General features: G+C 37.8%; 1 protein-coding gene across 4 annotated transcripts in view; it reads left to right on the plus strand.

Annotated features, from left to right (window-relative positions):
- CAB39L (calcium binding protein 39 like) overlaps window positions 1-19,763 on the plus strand; it is a 131,844-nt gene that overhangs the window by 8,368 nt on the left and 103,713 nt on the right. For 3 of the 4 annotated variants that reach the window (XM_047079519.1, XM_047079540.1, XM_047079549.1), the window contains exons 2-3: window positions 1,874-2,022; window positions 2,874-2,947. The gene's annotated coding sequence lies outside the window, so the exon portion shown is untranslated. The remainder of the gene's footprint in view (window positions 1-1,873; window positions 2,023-2,873; window positions 2,948-19,763) is intronic. The other variant, XM_047079533.1, reaches the window with a different exon arrangement.

A 19,763-nucleotide genomic window follows, 5' to 3' on the forward strand; every position in this document is an offset into this window, starting at 1 on the left:
GAAAAAGTGAAAACCATGATAAATTCCATACACTAAAAAAAAGTTACATGATGAAAAGTATCATAAGCAACGTAAAAAGACCAGTGACAAGGTAGGAAGAAATAATTGAATTTACATCACAAAGAGCTGATCTCCTAGCTAATCTCTTCTAATAACCTAGAAGTCAGAGCAAATGACTGGCAACCCAATAGAAAATTGGGCCGAAGATACAAGAGGTCACAGAAAAAGAAATGCAGCTGACAAACACACAAAAGATATTTAACTTCAGTCATACTAAGAGAAATATAAATAAAAGCTATACTAAGGGGTGCCTGGGTGGCTTAGTTGGTTAAGCGTCTGACTCGATTTCAACTCAGGTCATGATCTCATGCTCAGGCCCCAGGTCTGGCTCCTCTCCGAGCTTGGATCCTGCTTAAGGTTCTCTCTCTCCCTCTCTCTCTGCCCCTCCCCTGCTCGTGTGTCTCTCCCCCCCCCCAAAGCTATACTAAAAATTATAGCTACACTCAAGCCTTTCTCACCAAAATCCAAAGTTATATAATATGTTCTGTGGATTGTGGGGAAACAGGCACTTTGATGAATTGCTGGTAGGGATACAAAAGCACAAATCTTGGGAGGGAATTTGGCAGTATCAACCTGTGTGTATAATATACATATATTATATGTATACTAAATTACACGTGCATTTACTTTTTGACCCGGGCACCTAACTTCTAGGAATCTGTTCTAAAGACACAGTGACATAAAATATAAACTGGCATTTGTATGAAGTTACTCACAGCAGCATTACTTGTATTAGCAAAAGATTAGAAACAACCAAAATGCCTGTTAATAGGGGACTAGGTAACTAAAGTACATTCAATAGTGGAATAATCTCCATTCCCCTTCCAAGTTGCTGTTTTCTCCAGAAGTCATAAAAGAGAGTGTAGAAAGTCTACATGTACCAACATTGAATGATCTGCAGAATATATTATGAAGTAGAAGAAACCCCAAAGGCATGAAACAATATATAATCTATAGGTAGGAGGGAATGTGAAAGGTGCCAACAGCGGACGAGAGATTTCTCTGTTACTTATTTATATAGTTTTGACCTTTGAATCATGTATGTTTACATATTCAAAAATTAAATTAAAAAAGTAGAACTGAAGGCACCTGGATGGATCAGTTGGTAAGTGTCTGACTTCAGCTAAGGTCATGATTTCATGGCTCGTGAGCGAGCCCTGAGTCTGGTTCTGTGCTATCAGCTCAGAGCCTGGAGCCTGGTTTGGATTCTGTCTCCCTCTCTCTGCCCCTTCCCCCCTCCCCCCATCTCCCAAAAATAAACATTAAGAAAAAAAAGAAGAACTGAAAGAAAAATTTAAGAAGGAATGGAAATAAATTTACATAACTGTATAGCATTTTGGTGTCATAACCATACAAGAAAAGGAACAATTTCTAGTGACTTTAGGACCTAGATTTAGCATTATTATTTGTTATATTGTTATTTTTAAAGTATTTTATGTATATTATTGGGCAAAATAGATGTAAAATATCGATAATTGTTGAACAAAACCTCAGAAGTTCGTTAAGGCTGTAAATTAAGAAAATGTAGTCTCAAAATTTCTTTGACAGATTGAGCAAAATGGAAGCGAAATACAAAAAAACACAGGACAGCTACATAACAGAGTACATGTTATATGGCACTGTGTCAGACACTATATATATATCATTTGACTCTTGCGTATACCTATGGAGAATCATGATATTTTATTCCTAAAAGGTTCAGAGAGGTTACATAATTTGCTTCAGATTAGACACTTACAGAGTGGGAGGTTGAGATTTAAACCCAGATCAATGTGATTCCAAAGCCTGTGCTTTTTCTACTACATTATTGCAGGATTTCAAATATTGAGAAGAAAGAACATCAGGAGCTAAATGTTCTGTTTAAACCAGTAGTTGCTGCTCAGAAAATACATTAATATGCAGACCCTAAGTCAGTGGTTTATATGTTCTTCATGCAAGAGCAATGCACTAAAGGAGAGAAGTGTAAGTTTTCTCTTATTTCTGATGGGGAAATGTAAACACACATACACATATATCTTTATATTGATGTCGAAGATACAAATTTTGTGAAAGTTGCCATCAATGACTGAAATTAATAAAAGATGCAAACTAAAAGTGTGAGAAGTAGAAAAGAAAAACTCTAGTAGGCATGGATTTTCATGATGCTGTTAAAAGCAAAAAACCCTTCAAAGCTTCTCTTTGTGATACTTAAAAGCTCTTTTAAGCTTTGCACAGCCTTTTTATAAAAATTGGCCTCTAGGGGCAACTGGGTGACTCAGTCATTTAAGCATCTGACTCTTGATTTTGGCTCAGGTCATGATCTCGTGGTCATGAGATTGAGACCAGTGTCAGTCTCCGTGCTGGACCCTGCAGGCATGGAGCCTGCTTAGGATTTCTCTCTCTCCTTTTTGTCTGCCCCTCCCCCCACTTGTATGCACATGTGTGCATTCTCTCTCAAAATAAATAAATAAAAACATTTCTAAAAATTGGCCTTTGAGATACTAGCTTAAGTAAGTTATGTTTCCTGTGGAAGATGAGGGCTAATGGATATATTTTGGGGGTGCTAGGGCTCCCCTTCTCTAAGCCACCCCCTGATACCACTACTGGTTTCCCCTGATGATAAAATATTTTCACTTAGTTCAATGCTACTTTCTAAAAGTTCTGGCACTTGAAGTAATTGGGGTAGAGGGATTTTCCTGTTTTAATTGGTTTATCTATATATGATTATGGTGGAAATTTAATTTGTAATTCTATATACCTGATAACAGTAAGAAAATATATTGGATTTGCTATAAAAGTTTAAAAATTAATTTTGAAGCTTTTCTTTTTGTCAGAAGCTGTGTTGATCAGTGACTTTGGTGAAGACAGAAAGTTGAAACCGATTTGCAGATGATATACAACTTCTAAGGTAAGCTAATATAATGACTCAGTCAAGAGTATAAATGTTCTTCACATACTTGAAGATTACAGTAACACACTAAAAACTATACAGGAATATATATATATATAATATCCTAATTTAAATTTCACAAAGCAATTATAGAAATATTAAATAGATTTCCCTTTCTGGCAGTATGATAGACAAGAGTTCTTGAATTCGCCCCCCCCACCAAAGATGAAAAACACTAGATTTAATATTTAAAAAACCTTCATTATGAGTGGATGAACCTATAAGAAAATAAGGGAAACTTTTTGTGGCTTGAAACAGAAGAAGTACATCCTGTGAGGTAAGCAAGTGCTGAAGTCACTGAATACTCTGGGGATATGCATGGATTTCTGTTGTTATAGAAAGTTGTGTATGGAGAGGGATGGGGACAGGGAAAAATTCCTTGGGTTCTGCAGAGTGTAGGGGGCCTGATCAGACACCATCTTGGAGAGGCATAGAGCTCTGGGTGGAGTTAAAATCTCTCCTACTGGGGCACCTGGCCGGCTCAGTTGGTAGAGCATGCAACTCTTGATCTTAGGGTTGTGAGTTCAAGCCCCATGGTGGGTGTAGAGATTACTAAAATAAAATAAATAAACTTTAAAAAAATCAAATCTCTCCTACTACTTCCTGGTTACCGGCTCACATTCACTTGGATTTGAGGCCTTAATTTATACTATTTTCATGATCCCTAAATACTCATTTTCACGGTCTCCCACAAATAGAGAATTTTAATTTGAAATGGACCTTGGTCTCTAACACTTTTCAGTACCTGACAGAAACAATTAAAAATCTTCCACAGAGGGAGTTATAAATGTTCTTGACAAACATTTGTTTGTCAGAGTATCATTATTAAAATTCTAACAAATAAGCTCTTACACATTTTTTTTTAAGTTTATTTATTTTTGAGACAGAGAGAGACAGAGCATTAATGGGGGAGGGGCAGAGAGAGAGGGAGACACAGAATCGGAAGCAGGCTCCAGGCTCCGAGCCATCAGCCCAGAGCCCGACGCGGGGCTCGAACTCATGGACTGTGAGATCGTGACCTGAGCTGAAGTCGGGCGCCCAACTGACTGAGCCACCCAGGCGCCCCAGTCTTACACATTTTTTAAAATCACAAAACATGAAGGGAGAAAATCAAAATTCCATGAGCAAAGAGCAGAAACCACAAACAACCAAAACAAATCTACACAGGTTTTTCCTATTAGGAATATCCAAAGGGCACTTGGGTGATTCAGTCAGTTAAACATCTGACTCTTGATTTTCACGCAGGTCATGATTTCACAGTCATGAGAAACTGAACATGGAGCTTGCTTAAGATTCTGTCTTGGGCGCCTGGGTGGCTCTGTCAGTTAAACATCCGACCTCGGCTCAGGTCACGATCTCACCATTCGTGAGTTTGAGCCCCATGTCAGGCTCTGTGCTGACAGCTCAGAGCCTGGAGCCTGCCTCAGATTCTGTGTCTCCCTCTCTCTCTGCTCCTGCCCCACTCATTCTCTGTCTGTCTCTCAAAAATAAATAGACATTTAAAAATTTTTTTAAATATTCTCTCTCCCCCTCTGCCTCTCTTGTGTGTGCGTGCTCCCTCAAAAAAGAAATACCCAATACATAAAATAAATATTTAATATTTAATACATAAAGGAGGGATGCTAAAACATAAAGAGTAATAGAATTAAAAAAAATTTTTTTAATGTTTATTTTTGGAGGAGAGAGAGACAGCATGAGTGGGGGAGGGACAGAGAGAGAGGGAGACACAGAATCCGAAGCAGGCTCTGGCACAGAGCCTGATGCGGGGCTCAAACTCACGAACTGTGAGATCATGACCTGGGCCGAAGTTGGACGCTTAACCGACTGAGCCACCCAGGTGCCCCAAAGAGTAATAGAATTTAAAAGTGACCAGGCATATTAAAATAAGAGCCAATTAGAATATCTGAAATGAAGGGCACCTGGGTGGTTCAATTGGTTAGGCTCCTGACTCTTTAAAAAAATTTTTTTTATGTTTATTTATTTTTGAGACAGGGAGAGACAGAGCATGAGCAGAGGAGGGTAGACACACACACACACACACACACACACACACACACACACACACACACACACACACACACACACACAGAATCCGAAGAAGGCTCCAGGCTCTGAGCTGTCAGCACAGAGCCTGACGCAGAGATTGAACTCACAAGCTCTGAGATCATGACCTGAGCTGAAGTTGGACACCCAACCAACTGAGCCACCCAGGTGCCCCAGGTGCCTGATTCTTGTTTTCAGCTCAGGCCATGACTCACGGTTCGTGGGCTTATGCCCCACGTTGGGCTCCGTGCTGACAGTGCAGAGCCTGCTTGGGATTCTCTGTCTCCCTCTGTCTCTCTGCCCCCTCCACTGCTCACTCTCAAAATAAATAAACTTAAAAGAATATCAGAAATGAACAGTATAATAACAGAATTTAAAGATTAAATGGTACGGTAAATCAGCATATGAGGCACAGTTAGAAAGAAACTGCATGGAAGACCATACACAGAGAAAAAAGTTATAGAAAACGAAAGATTGTAAGGTGATCTAATCAAAAGTTCCAGAAAGAAAACATGAAAGGTTACAAGGAACATTAAAAATATTCTTTTTATCCCTGTATTTATCAACAGAAACAATTAATTTGGGTAGGAAAAATTTGTCAAAATGATTTTTTTAATGAAATATCCAAGGCTCTCTTTCCCCTTAATTGAATCAAAGATGTTGCTATCTTAGAAATACCATTTGCATCTAATTTGCTAAGTAGCTGAGAAAGAAAGTACATTTTAAGATATAAGAGAAAATAGACACTGGGCCACCTGCTCCCCATAGGTCTCGGCTCCCAGAGCTGGGCCAGACCTTGTGGCCATGGGGCTTCTCTCTCCTTTCTCCCCAGCAGAGACCAGTGACTTGAGAGCACTTTCCAAAACTTCCCCTGTCTCTCAGTGTGAAATGGAACCTCTGACACTCAGGTGTGGCATCAACAAAGTCAAATATAGCAGCACCAGTCAGAAATAACAGGAATACCTCTGTACTCTTCTTAACACAGGAAAAGACAAAAGAAAGAGAGAGGAGATGTGTTCATAAGAACAGACCCATGTGCTATGAAGAAAGAAAAGTATGCCAGAGAAATGAGGGAAATGATTGGCATTTCAGTTATTTTTCCTCTCCATTACTGGAGAACCTGATTGGCTTTCAGTCATTCCTCAACTACAAAGAATTCTCACAAGTGTCTCAAAGAAGCTTCTAGAAACCCAGAGGAGTCCAAACCGTTAGATTTCTGCTAGCATTTGTTGCTAGAAATGCTAGCTGGTTTATGGTACTAAGAGGATCATGAAAGAATATGATAGTTAACAGGGTGTGGAGCCAATGCAGACTAACATCAAGCAATTCTCTAAAGGAGGCAGCTATAACTAAGGGAATTATTGAGTGATAGCTATTATGAATGGAAAATGAAAAAAACAATATTTGTTAGACAATATCAGTACCATTCAGTCCTGCCAGTCACCCAGCAAAAACATTCAGCCCACTTGGCAGTTGTGTGATATCACAGGATCAATTCCATGTATTTTCTATGAAAAGAAAAAAGACAAAATATATCCAAAATATGAAGAGTTGTGAGGATATCATTTTATAAGAATGTACGATTAGCAATATTGAGCAGATATGAACCTAGAATTAATGAACAACAATGAAAATAAAAAGTCTAAATAAAGAACTTTGTGGGAGGCAAAGAATTCCTTTTTGTTGTCAGAGGAATGGTTATTAAAAATAACTTTTGGGGCGCCTGGGTGGCGCAGTCGGTTAAGCGTCCGACTTCAGCCAGGTCACGATCTCGCGGTCTGTGAGTTCGAGCCCCGCGTCAGGCTCTGGGCTGATGGCTCAGAGCCTGGAGCCTGTTTCCGATTCTGTGTCTCCCTCTCTCTCTGCCCCTCCCCCGTTCATGCTCTGTCTCTCTCTGTCCCAAAAATAAATAAAAACGTTGAAAAAAAAAAAATTAAAAAAAAAAATAACTTTTAAACCAATATTTATGTCAAAATTCTTGATGATTCTTGATTGTGGGAGTTAGCCAGAAATGAATTAAAACTATTCATAAACTCATTTATTCAGAAAATATCTTTTGTGGTGCACGTATCTTCACAAAATAAGTTCTTCTGGTGAGATGTTTTTAAGTATAAAAGATCAAAATTACAGTAATTTTGAAATCACAATTAGCCAAATGTTGTTTCAAACGTAATGCTGTACCAAACCAAATAGCGGATATTAGTAAAAATGCGGGTAGTATTTGAACCCCGCTGATACCACTGACAAGTTGGCATCTAAGTCAAGCTTGCTATTTATTTATTTATTTATTTATTTATTTATTTATTTACTTACTTATTTAGAGAGGATACATACGAACGAGGAGCAGAGAGAGAGAATCCCACGGGGGGCAGAGAGCGAGAGAGACAGAGGGAGAGAGAGAGAGAGAAAGAGAGAGAGGGAGAGAGAGAGGGAGAGAGAGAGGGAGAGAGAGAGGGAGAGAGAGAGGGAGAGAGAGGGAGGGAGGGAGGAAGGGAGAGAGAAGGAGGGAGGGAGGGAGAGAGCGAGCTCACTGGGGGGGCGGCTCGTGCCATTACCGAAAGCGGGATGAGCTCACAGAGGTGGACTCAGACTCGTGCCCAGCCAATGTGGGACTTGAACTCAACAACTGTGAGATCATGACCTGACCTGAGCCAAAGTCAGATGCTTAACAACTGAGTCTACCCAGGCGCCCTAAGTCAAGATTTTAACTTTCAGTTTCAATTTCCTTATCTGAATCTGCTATAGTAAAACCATTCACTTTATATTTCTTATCTTTAAAGTGGAGCTACTAGAATCATATTTCCTTTATGTTCTTTTCAAGGCTTTTATAGAGAACATATATATGAACACTTTGATATTATAAAATGCTATATAAATAATGATGAGTGTTAAATATTTAGAGGTTGTTTAAATTTGTATCCACTTAAAAACAACTTTGCAAATACTTTGAGGTAAGCCATTTAATTTCTGGAATTTAGGAATATAAACTCAAAAAGTATAGTTGTAATCACTAATTTATGTATCTTTATTGTGCTTTTTACTTAACTTTTGTGGCAGACTATTGATGGTCTATGCAAAAGTCATACCAAACCTCATATTTTCATGCCTTCTTCCCATGATTGAAGCTGCAAATGTCAGATGCTCATTTTTTCTAGGCTCCTTTGCTCTTAGGGGTAGTCATTTTAGCCTTTTCAGACCAGTGATTTGTAGAAATTTTTTGGAAGATATCCTGAATGTATTTTTCCTCCTACATTTTTGATTCTGTATTGAAATGGAGAAACCGTCAATCTTCCAGTAGTTGGCATAAGAATGGCTTTTGTAGAAAACACTGGATTTGTTTGGAAGAAATGCCTTGATAATTCATTTGTGATGAATGTTGAGTCCACAAGGGGCTTGTCAACTGTCAGAAGATGATTGTTAAATTGCCTTAAGTGTGTCCTGTCAATTGGAAGTGACTGTTTTGTTGGTGTCTAGGATGAGTTATGTATATAGATTTGGAAGTAGACCCTGGGACAGAAATAATGAAAATAAAAATTTGAAGGGCACAGGGAAAATCCATCAAGAAGGGAATAAGAACTCTAGAGAGATATTAGATGGGACTTTCTATATGAAATACTGTGTGTTATGTAACAGTGACTCTAACCCTGACCCCACAAATAAAAACTTCTGAAAATCAGGAAATCCTTGGTGTACCTGGATATGGGGCCAAAACATGTTTGACCAAGTGTGCGGAAAACAGCTAATATCTGGGTTTCCTCTACCATCGAGAGGATCTTTCTAAATGCCTCACTATTTATCTTCACTTTTTCCCTTACCACTGGCTTTTTTTCTCATTAGGGTATTTCAGTTTTACCTCTCTACAGGTTTCTTCCTGACAACAAATGTATGCACCTAAAAAACCAACAACCTTCCCTGCTCACCATTCCATCTCAAAACCTTATCCCTATATGTTTTCCTCTTTCTGTTCTTTTTTACATTTTATTTATTTATTTATTTTTTAATGTTTATTTTTGAGAGAGAGAGACAGAACCTATGTGGGGGAGGGGCAGAGAGAGAGGGAGACACAGAATCCTAATCAGGCTTCAGGGTCCAAGCTGTCAGCATAGAGCCCTACGCGGGGCTCGAACTCACGAAGCTTGATATCATGACTTGAACTAAAGTCAGAAGCTTAACTGACTGAGCCACCCAGGCGCCCCCTCCCTATGTTTCCCTCTTAGCCATGTTTTTTTTTTTTTTCTCTCTCTTTCCTAGCTCTCTTTCCCTTTTCCTTTTATTTCTTCTTTCATTCCAGTCTTCAGGTTTTTGCTAAAACATTTCCCCTTGCTGGAAATATCTTCCCCCTCCTTTTTATTTTTTTTAAGTTTATTTCTTTATTTTGAGAGAGACAGAGAAAGTGTGAGCTGGGGAGGGGCAGAGGGAAGAAGAATCTTAAGCAGGCCCTGAGCTGACAATGGGGCTTGAACTCTCGAAACTGAGATCATGACCTGAGCTGAAATCAAGAGTCACACGCTCAATGGACTGAGGCACCCAGGCGCCTGCCTCCTTTCTATCTTACTATCCAAACCCTAGTAATTTTTCAAAGTGCCTCTAAATTCCCATTTCTTGCATTAACTCTTTACCTTTTCTCACTAGGTATGATCTATGTTTTATCCTATGATTCTTGGTCCCTTGATTATTTCCTCTTCCTTTTACATTTTCTTTAGTCTTTATATTTTGGTGCAATTATTTCATACAGATGACTGTGTTTAGCCACCCCCTTCCCCCCAAATTGTAAGCTCCTTGAAGGCAGGTCCTTTGTCACAGACTTCTTTTGAATTCTTTAGAGAACTTGGTACTACAGTAGGCTTATAAAAATACCAATAAAGAGTTGTTAAATTTAATCAAGTAGTATGGAGGATTAGGCTATAATGTGTAGTTAGTTTGAAAACCAGTTGTGTGTCTAAGTCCTTAGACTTATTGATAACATTGTATTGAAAATGTGACAACTTTTGTTTGTGTTTATCAGCTATGAAAAGCCAAGATCTTTATTTAAGAAAAAAAGTTTATTACTATTAAATGATCATTTTATAGCTTCTTTCAAAGGACAACTAGCACCATGAGTTTTTAATCCTAATTCATGCTTACATTATCCCTGAACAAATTTTAAAAAGATTATAAGGGGACACCTGGGTGGCTCAGTTGGTTAAGCGTCCTACTCTTGATTTCAGCTCAGGTCCTGATCTCACAGTTGTAAGATCAAGCCCTGCATCAAGCCTGTTTAAGATTCTCTTGCTCTCCCTCTACCACTCATGTGTCACTTGTTCTCTCTCTCTCAAAAAAAAAAAAAAATTATAAAATAGGAAAGGAAAAAAAACGAAACAGCATCAACCTGACTGCATATGGAGAAATGGTTAAATAAATTGTGGTGCACGAATATTAAGAAATGCCATGTAGGGATGCCTGGATGGCTCAGCCCGTTGAACATCCAGCTTCAGCTCAGGTCATGATCTCACAGTTCATGAATTCAAGCCCCACATTGGGCTCTCTGCTGTCAGCACAGGGCCCACTTCGAATCTTCTGTCCCCTTCTCTCTCTGCCCCTCCCCTGCTTGTTCTTTCTCTCTTAAAATAAATAAATAAACCTAAAAAAAAATATCATGTAGCTTCTTGAAAAGAATGAAGTCTTTTTACTAAATCTGACATGTAAAGAAACCAGGATCTACTATTAAGAAACAAAAATAACTTACAAAGCAGAATATATGGTATGATACCATTTTTTTAAAACTGTATATATACTTAAACAAACAGATTATGTCTGGGAAAAAAAATCAAAGAACAGAACTAAACTGTTAACAGTGGTTAACTTTGTAGAGTGGAATTAGAGAAAAGGAAGACAGGAGATCTTCAAGCAATAGAGAAGCATGTAAAATAAGGTTTTTTTTCTCCAGGGAGCATTTATTTTGAAATCGAAATGCAAAATGAAAGATACATTTTAAAAGAGTCAATAAAGCAAGAAAAGTACACTAGTTTGTTTCTTTAAACAAGATGCAATTTTGTGTTTGCATTTATTAACCATATTCTTCTTTTATAGGTATTAATAGATTGTAATAATTTTTCCTACTCTAAATCATGTTTTATAAGTCTTCAGTTATGGTAATGGAATCCAACTAGAATTACTGAACTAATTCTATAGATATTTTCCTGTTCAGTACATTACCTGAATATGTTTTACCACAAATGCTGTGTTTGTTTGCAATAAATGGCCATGTTTGAATCTGAAAATTAAATGTCTTGTTCAAGATTTTCTGTTACTTTACCCAGGCTACTTCTTTCTTTGTCTTTTCTGTGTTCTTTTTGGAGCCTGTTTTTCTTCTTGTAAGCACCAGCTCACAAATTGTACTTTTAAAGATTTGTAACAGTAATAATGTGATTTTCCAATGTAACATTTTTGTGTAGTTCTGATTTCAGCAATTTGTAGAAAAGTGAGTTTGTAAAATTTGGAAAATTGGGAGATGATATACCTTATAAAAAGAGAATGTGTGTCAGTTCTCAATTGGATGGGAGTTGTTCTCTTATTATAAAGGTATATTGTGTTTTTAACTAATTCAAATAAGAACTTTTCACAGAAGTACCAACTATGGAAAAAAATAGATCAGCAAAGAAGGGCAGGAAGGTATGAGAATTATTACCATTTAACTGGTTATAGTGCTAAGCCCATTTTTATTGCTTATGATGCTAGTTATCTGTTGTATCTTAGGATTTCATCAATTCTTTCTTACCTCATCCTTTGTTATTCCTTAAATTGGGAAATTGGAAGAAAATCATAGCATGTATTTCACATAGTGTGGTTATATTTTTTGGAAAGAAGAGGAATTGTAACTATTAAACTTAGAGTTTGGTGTACATGAATTATAACCTTTAGCTTTTATTCTTACTAGATATGTTTTGTTTTTTTTTTTTATTTTTTTTTTTACATTTATTTTTTTTTTTGAGAAACAGAGTGAGACAAAGCGTGAATGGGGGAGGGGCAGAGAGAGTAGGAGACACAGAATCTGAAGCAGGCTCCAGGCTCTGAGCAAGCGGTCAGCACAGAGCCTGATGCGGGGCTCGAACCCATTAACTGTGAGATCATGACCTGAGCCGAAGTCGGACACTCAACCGACTGAGCCACCCAGGCGCCCCACTAGATATGTTTTTTTATAAGATCAATTTTTACTCTGCTCAAAGGCACATTCTATTATTCCACCTCATTCTCTTCAGATGAACTTGAGTCCTTTTCTGAGAAAATTAAAGTAAATGTGTGCTCCCTAACTTCATTCCTCTTTACCATGACAGTTTCTTTATTCAAACGTTATCTTTCCTTCTTATTTTAGAAAAATATGTGTCATTCTTCTTGGATATTAAACTTTTCACTTACATTTTTGATCCTTTCTTTCATTGTGAGCTCAAGAATTTCATCCCATTGACTGTCCCCCTCCTCTCCTGCATCTTCCTCATATCTGTCCTACTCAATCTACTGAGAATTCAAAGTAAGAAAAAAAAAAAGGCAAACAAAACCCCCTTTCTTTAGCCCTTCAAATTCTCCTTCCATTCTTCACCAAACACCTGGAAACAGTATTATGTACTTGTGCCTTCAATCCTTAACCTCATATATTCCTGATTTTGTCCTTGACTGTTGTGTGTCAGGCACTACTAAGACTTCTGCCTCTCATCCAGTCTTCTAGGCAGGGTAGTTGGGCCATGCTACCTGGATCAGATGACCAGTTTCCCTGGAGGACTGTCCTCTGCCTGCGTTATGCTGCAGTATGCTATGGTGGTCCCAGCCTGGCTTTGATGTCTCTATCAGCCTATGTCTTTAGGATTTTAGGGGAATATGAATGCTCTATAGCATTGTACTGTTGAATGCTTCACATTTTTGAAGTTCTCTTCTTTTTTTTTATTATATGTTTATTTTTCATAGTGATTTTAACTTAGAAAAATATTCACTGTTTTAATTTTTATATGTTTTATTTTTTATATTTGAGAGAGAGAGAGAGAGAGAGAGAGAGCATGAGTAGGGGAAGGGCAGAGAGAGACAGAAGCAAAATCTGAAGTATGTTCCAGGCTCCAATCTGTTAGCACAGAGCCCTACATGGGGCTTGAACTCACAAGCAGCGAGATCATGACCTGAGCCAAAGTCGGACGTTTAACCGACTAAGCCACCCAGGTGCCCCCAAGTATGCACTGTTTTAAAAAGCAAGTTTTAAAAAGCAAGTTCAAGGCTTCCAGTCCAGAAAAGATGATATAAAATCCATTTCTCCATATTAAGTACAGCTATACCCCTGGAAATAACATAAGAGGCAAATAAGAATTATGAAAGACAAAAAAAAAATTTTGAAATTTAATGAGGGAAACAGTATGATTAGAAACCCTGGGGCTGGAAGAACAGTATAGTGGCAGGATGGCTTATGACCATCCTGCCCCACCTCCACTTAACAGAAAAAGATATTTTATACCTAGTATTGTACTTTTTGTATCTTTACATGTAGGTGCTTCCTAAAGTTTTTTGTTTTTTGTTTTAAGTAGGCTTTGCACCCAGCGCAGAGCCCAATGTGGGGCTTGAACCCTGAGATCAAGACCTGAGCTGATATCAGGAGTCGGATGCTTAACCAGCAGGGCCACCCAGGCACCCCAGTGTTCTCTAAAGTTTTGTTTTTGTTTTTGGCTCTTTTTTTCTTGTACTCCATTGGCAGAATGAGTGACTCTCAGGTGTATTGCTCTGGTTCTGTTTTCTCTCCCAAGTTCTATTTCTGTATGTTCAAGTGCCCACAGGCATATATCCAGAAGTCTTGCTGGCACTTTAAACTTTTACATATCAAGCATTGGTTATTTTGTAAAAAAAATTTTCCTCCTCTGTTCCTTATTTCTTTTGAGATATTACCAGCCTATTCTTTCAGGTAGAAAACAAGGAAACTCATTGTTATCTTGAGTGTTTTCTTAATTACCATTTGACATTTATTCAGTTGCCAAGCCTATTTCCTCTGATACTCACATAGTCCTCTCATTCCCCTGCTGAGTAACCTTCGCTGTCATTTAATTTCATCACCTACTGTTTCTCTTCTCTGCCCTTTTGGTTCTTATACACCACCAAATTCATAATCGTGACATAGAGTTTTGATCACATTATGGTTGCCTTTTGCCCAGAAATTAACAGTTGAACTCATTACCCTACTCTTAAAGCTTCTCCATAATTTGGCTCAAACTTGTTTCTCCATTTTATTACTATCATTCACATAGCATTTGCTTCTGATAAACTAACTTCTTTGTTATTTACATTTTGCACTTCCTAAACCAAATCATACCCATCATTTAAGACCGAGTTCCAGGGCTACCGTCTCTGTGAAACATTCTCTGATTCCTCAAGATATACATATTTTTTTGTTCTTCTGAATTTTTGTGGTATTTCATTGGTCTTTTCCTTTGTGATTCATAACTTTTTGCCTTACACTGTATTTTTGGTACCTGTCTTATATCCCCAATTAGAATATAAATTCCTTATTCCAACCTGTATACCCATAGAGCAGATTGCCTTCAGATGGCTGGATGAATGAATCCTGTACATTTTTTTAGTTTATTTATTCATTTAGACAATAAAGCATTATTATAGAGCATCTCCTTGATAATTTACTATTATTTTCAAATTCACACTTCCAGAACATTTGAGCTTGTTTGTAACTTTTTACTGACATCATTTGGCTAATAGTCCCATTTCCCTTGCCCCCACTTCAAGTCTACCTTTTCGTTAGGGTAATCTGATATGAGGTAGACATTTTTTGCATTGTTCCTTTAGCTCTGTTGTGGTGGAGCCAATGATAGCGGCTTCTGGAAGTTTTTCTAGTTGATTTGAGGGTTAAGTCTTAGAAAAAAAAATATTCTTTAAACTCATTCCATTTTACTCATACTCATTCCATTTTGATCCTCAAAAGAAATAAGGATCAGAGGAGGAAATTTTTTTTTACAAAATAACCAATGCTTGATATGTAAAAGTTTAAAGTGCCAGCAAGAAACTCATTTCTAGTTTACTAATTTGTCTCTAGTCATTTACTTATGTGTGCATAATCCTCTGAGATGGAGTGTTCCTACTTAAATATATAGAACAAAGCTTAATTCACTTGGGCACAAGGCAAGCAAATGATGAAGCTAGGCTAAAATCCAGGGTTTCTGTATTATCCCTATCCCATGCTTTTCTAAAATGTTGCATCCAGAATTCTTTTGGAGTTATTTTGTTCTGGATGGTATATAAGGCAATTTAAAAAGTCCTTAAACACATAGTTACTGGCTTATTGGCATGTGGGTATGTGTATCTCTGGAGCACCCAGTATAGCTCTTTGTTTAATTGTTTTAATTGTTTAATAAAGGAAGTTGATTACACACTGCTTGTGAATCTTCCAGTGGATCTGCATCATTCCAGAGTAGTGACAGGGCAATAAGTGGACTGATATACTTTTAATATGCGCTAGAGTTTGTTTTTTATTTTATGAGTGGAGAAATGTCTAACACTTGGCTCTTAACTGATTGCTAGGCCCATGTGCATATTATTTTACTTGATCCTCACAGCCAGTCCTGGCACTGTATTATCATCTCTGATTTAAAGTTATGTTACTTATATACAGTCAGTTTTCATTCAAATCTAGGTCTGCCTAATACCAGAGACTACAGCCTATGAAACTAGCCGCTTGATATCTGAAGAATATTCAGAACAGCTTATCACATACAGGCCTTCAGAGGCTATATATCTGTGTCTGTTTATTGCTAAATATGTTTAGCTGTACATTATACTATCTTAGCGTTAGGGAAGCAAAGCAATCAGTCATTCCTTGGACTGGCATAGGAGATCTTAATGCTGGGGCTGAATATTGCAGCTGCCACTGCAGCTCGGAACCAGCAGGGGGCCAGAGTAGTGCTGGAAAGAGAAAAACCCTGACTTTTCTCAGTTTGAAAGTCTGCTCTGGTGTTTTGGAAATACAGCCAACAGGAGTAAGAATGTCGCCTAATTTTTGTTATTCACCTTCCTCCCTCCTGAAACACACACACACGAAAAGGAGATGGGAAGCAGAATAGAGTAAGAGAAAAACCAGAATAATTGAGCTTTGTTATGTTGTTCAAGTTAGTTATGAGACCTTTTAAAGATTTCCAGATTTGGCCAAGGATTAGCAATTAGTGGACAGCTGGAAATGTGTTTTTTTTTTTTTTTAATTCTTTATTTTTGAAGTATGGTTGACATACAGGGTTGTATTAGTTTCAAGTGCACAACAGGAAATGTGTTTTTAATTCTGTCAGTTAAATTTTATTTCTGTGCAACTTGGATACCTCTAAATTATTTCTCCTATAACATTTCTTCTATATTCTGCTTTTATGAAAGCAATTTGAATATCTTTAAGCAACTTCCAAGGCCTCAGTGTTAATAATGTTTGAAATGGAAATTATGAGAAGGAAGAACTAGAGAAATCTATGTTTCTTGGGTAGAACCTATGGTTCTCAAGGTAGAATCTTGGTTCTTGGGTAGAATCTATGATTCTCAAGACTTTATTGGCTTTTAAGGCTAACGGCTATCAAAAAATAAATATTATTTCTGGGTTGCCTAAAGATGTATATAGCTGTGATATTCTGGATTTACACTGTGGTCTTTAGGAATAGAGAAAAACAAACAAAAACGTGAATAAGAAGTAAAGAAAAGAAGTGAGAATAAGAGAGAGGTAAATGCCACTAAAACAGCCAAAGATCTGTAGTTACTCAAATTAGCAAAATTGCAATAATAGGTCTACAATATGTTTAGCCTACTCGAACACATACGTATGTATACATACATATATTTTATAATGGTAAATGTAATAGTCATTTCTGCTATACCACTTGTTTTGAAACAGATATGTTCCAACATGATTGATTGATATATTAGGGAACAGTGTGAGCATAATACACTTTCCTTGTTTACTTTTGGGTAGTTTCATTTCGGAGAAGCACTATGGGAATGCACAAACCACCTTGCTGAACCAAGCCACATAGAAATACACAAAATGTATACATGCACACACTTCAATTTTTTTAATGTTTATTTTTGAGAGAGAGAGATAGAACACAAGCAGGGGAGAGGCAGACAGAGAGGGAGACACAGAATCTGAAGCAGGCTCCAGGCTCTGAGCTGTCAGCACAGAGCCCAATATGGGGCTCGAACTCACAAACCGTGATACCATGACTTGAGCCGAAGTCAGACACTTAACCAACGGAGTCACCCAGGTGCCCCAACATGCACACACTTCAAATACCAACCAGCAATCTCAGTGTACCACATATTATGAGTCACATCCATGTACATTTGGTATTAAAACTTTCCAACTGATTTCAGATAACCCTATTACCACTATTTCAAAATAACTCACAAACTACAACTCTTTAACACCTACCTTCGTAAGCAAATGCCAGGTCTTTTTCAAAGTAAAATGCCATATTTATTATTTATGTTTATGTTGTTATTATTTATGTACTTTTAAACCATTTAGCATGTAAGACCATGCTGTTTTTATTAGGTTCCTACCTTTTCTTAAAAAAAAAAAATTGTCTGTGATGAAGTTTTTGAATATTGAGTTCCAACCTCACTGTACCTTGCTATTTGCCTCTTCAGTGTGATCACAGCCCTGAGCTAAATGAGTATGGGCAAAAGCAGGGAGGCAGAAAGTGTGAGAAACATATGAAAGAACCTAGGAGAAGATATGGTTAGAAAATATGAAAGATATGATGAGAAAGAAAAGATGTGTTCAGAACATAGGAGAAGCCTGAGGACCCAAGCATCTCTTCGCCCTTGGGCAAAGCTAACAGTCAACCCCAGAATACAACATGATCTGTTGGGATGCATCCTGGGTGTAAGGGGGCAGGTTTACCCTCACTGAGTTGGAAGAAACAGTGTAACCTGGGGGCTGGAGTAATGGACAGAGCAGTGAAGCCATTAGAGACAAAAATCACAGCAGCAAGTTCAGATTCAGCGATTTCTGACTTTGATTAGTAGAAAACACAAAGCCAAAGAGAATCTAAGAGAGTTGTATTGTCAAAGATATTTAAGTCTGAGAAGTAAAGGCTTGTGATTTCCCATCCCCTGGAAACTTCCAGACTACTGAATGTGATTCCGAAACAAGTGGACTGCTTCAGCAGGAAACCTCCCAGTCAGGAGCCATCCTCAGTGACCTTCTCAGTGTGATTTTGGGGGATGGCTGGTAGGGGAGATCTCCCAGAGATTAGAGACTAGAATCAGGGGCAAACAATTTGGTAACTATGGAACTCATTTCCTTTCCCAGACAGGGAAGCTTGCTCTTCCTGTCCAACCAAATATCATATATATTATGGATTGATGGATTGATTTTTTATCTCCCTTTTTTCATGTAGGAGTATTTATTGCTGGTGTCTTTTTTTTTTTTTTTTTTTTTTACTTTGCCTTGTTTATTATTAGATGTCTTGGTGTGGGGGTGAGCCATAGGATGATAGACCATAAGGAGCAGCTTCAAACTTGATTGAACATATAATCAACAGATATTGGAGCTGGAGGCAGTAAACAAGTTTGAGTAAGAGTGAGTGCACTGTTCGTCACGTGTGGAAACCTTGCCTAATGTTAGGCGGGGCCATTGTTGAAAGTATAGATGTAGGAAAAGGGTAGGTGTGGATGCTGGGCAACCAGTTGGAACTTCTTTATGGAATGGTTTTATGTAACACATAAATGTAACTGAGTGAATCCAGCTACATATGCTTTGAAGTTCAATCTTACTGTAGATAATCTCACCCAACATTTCACTTGACTCTTGACTTGAAGTTGCTCTTTCATAGTAAGCCTCATAATTCACCTTTTCCTACCTCACAGGCCTGTCAATCTCTTGGCACTAATGCTAACACACTCAGCAGCCAAGCTGGTTAATAAGTGGGCCCTGTTCTTATGCATGCGGTTATTAACAATTGGTCACCTGAACTAGCAGGACCAAAATCATTTTTCAGGTTTGATATGGCTATTGAAAGAGAGGATCAGGACCAGAGACCTCTTCTTCTGAGATTGTGGGGGCCAAGGCCTTGTAATCTGTTCTACCAGGTAGGGAGAGCCCAACTATGAATGAAGGCCACACAAAAAAAGCAATGCAAAAGGAGAGAGAAAGAGCTCCGGTGACCTTGTCTAACCTTTGGCAGAAGTTAGCTTTAATCCAGGGTCTCTCAACCTTGGTACTGTTAACATTTTGGGCTGGATAACTCTTTGTTGGGGGAGAGGATATTCTCTGATTTTAGGATGTTCAATAGCTTCTCCAGCCTCTCCCCACTAGATGCTTCCCCAGTTGAGAACCACTTCTCTAATCCTAGGCTTGTGGCTACATGATCCTTAATTTCCCTTTTTGCTGAACTTATTTGCATTGGGTCTGTCACTTGCAGTCCAATTATTTTAGTTAACTTTCTCCTCCAGTTTTTATATGTAAATAAAAATAAATGTACTCATTAAACATAAACAACCCTGAAACCAATAAGGTAAAATTAACAATAATTTAGTTCAATAAATAGCACTAAATTGCCAATAAAACAATCATAAAAATAGGTATTTGTGTGTTTTGTATTTTACATGTTAGAGTCTTGATTTTTTTTTAACATGACAAATCAGTTTTTGTGTCAATTAGTGTTACTGCTGACAGTATGTTTATTTATTTTTGAGAGAGAGAGAGAGACAGAGCATGATCAGGGGAGGGGCCGAG

This window comes from Lynx rufus, unplaced genomic scaffold (genome assembly GCF_022079265.1).
Source record: "Lynx rufus isolate CCGP_SWC_20201006 ecotype Redwood Valley unplaced genomic scaffold, mLynRuf1.p SCAF_1, whole genome shotgun sequence".
NCBI classification, from domain to species: Eukaryota; Metazoa; Chordata; class Mammalia; order Carnivora; family Felidae; genus Lynx; species Lynx rufus.